Source organism: Penaeus japonicus, unplaced genomic scaffold, assembly GCF_977035675.1.
Source record: "Penaeus japonicus unplaced genomic scaffold, GWHDUDI00000001_assembly GWHDUDI00000001, whole genome shotgun sequence".
NCBI classification, from domain to species: domain Eukaryota; kingdom Metazoa; phylum Arthropoda; class Malacostraca; order Decapoda; family Penaeidae; genus Penaeus; species Penaeus japonicus.
Window position 1 is genome coordinate 1,891,816 of NW_028234403.1, and position 1,748 is coordinate 1,893,563.

Below are 1,748 nucleotides of genomic sequence, written 5' to 3' on the forward strand. Positions count from 1 at the left end.
ATGTCTATATGAAGACGTTAACTATTGTTACAAAAGCAGAGGAAGGAGGGGAGGGGAATCTATGGCATATATTTACATAGTTACATGTACACTTATATTCACATATGTGTGTGTATATGTATATATATATATATATATATATATATATATATATATATATTATATGTATGTATATATCATATATGTATATATATTATATGTATGTATGTATCATATATGTATATACATATATATATATATATATATATATATATATATATATATGTATGTATATATATATTTTATGGGTGTTATATGTGTGTATACATATATATATATATGTATATATATATATATATATATATATATATATATGTGTGTGTGTGTGTGTGTGTGTGTATATATTATATGTATGTATATATCATATATGTATACACACACATATATATAATATATACACATATATATGTATATATAGGTATGTATATGTATATGTATACATATATGTGTATGTATATACATATATATGTATGTATATGTATATATATATATATATATATATATATATATATATATATATATATATGTACAAACACAGACATACACACAGACACACTTACGCCTGTGACATAATATCAGAATGAATGCAATTGTGAAGGTCTTTCCTCAGCCTCGGTCACTGAGCAATAGATAAGGAAACCCGTTCCCTCACGGAGTGTAAAAGAGCATTTAAAGGCATTTAAAAGTAAACAGACAAATCTATTAATTAAGATAAATGAAAGATATATAATCGTACCTTATCATTTATAATTCTCCAACTCATCTTATATTTTTTTTAAAGAGAGGTATCAGGATGCAGCGGTTCTGACATCCGGTGATATCAGCCTCCATCCGGAATGACGTCATGACGTAAGCGACGTCGGATGTAAACAAATGACGTCATAGCTCACGGAGATCATGAGCATGCCAACGCTGCGGTCATTCATTCCCAAGTTTACGGTTGCGCTTCCCCGCAAGATGAATTGCTTTCATCCGAGGTATTACGTCATGTTAAGAGAGAAATGGGCGTTTCGCCATCGCATTTTCAAATTCATATCCGCTGCAATCCGGATTTCAGTGGTTGAAGAACGATGGTGGATGATAACGATGATGTAACGTTGCCAGAAGAGGGAATCTGACGAAAAAAAAAGAAAAAAAAAACGCATTGTTAAAGCTGTAAATGTCAAAAAAAAAGAAAAGAAAAAAAAATATATATATAAATATTGAATTTCTCAAAAAGAGAAACTAAAGGAGGAGAGGTATACATTACGACAAAACGTCCCTCTCACTTTTTTTTCCTAGATAAACAACACCATTAGAAGAAATACGCGAATTAGGTTGTAATTGGTAAAAAAAAAGTGTAAAATACGACTATGACACTATGCCGTTAACCTCCAATTTGCCCCCAAAGAACAGAAAATGAACAATGAAAGCAATCTACGAAACGTTTCCTCCTCCACATAAGTTTCCGAGAAGGACCTATGAGGTTAAAGGCGATAATCCCATCTGTCCAGAACAAAGTCACAAAGCTTCTGTGTGAGAATTATGAGGCGATCATTTTCACCCTCATTTTCGCTGTAAAGGAATGGTTGGACATTGTGATTTGTTAATTGCTGAATGGTAAAGGTTATACTGAGCTCAAGGAAAGGTAAAGGGGAAAAAAATAATGTGGAAGAAGAAAGACATTTACATGGGACATATATATATATATATATATATATATATATATA

The 1,748-nt window shown here is 30.7% G+C and overlaps 1 long non-coding RNA gene across 1 annotated transcript in view; it reads right to left on the minus strand.

The window, feature by feature from the left end:
- Positions 1–771: 771 nt before the first annotated feature.
- LOC147472442 (uncharacterized) overlaps positions 772–1,748 on the minus strand; it is a 3,927-nt gene continuing 2,950 nt past the window's right edge. The window contains exon 3 of the long non-coding RNA XR_015192149.1: positions 772–1,153. This is a non-coding gene — a long non-coding RNA (uncharacterized LOC147472442). The remainder of the gene's footprint in view (positions 1,154–1,748) is intronic.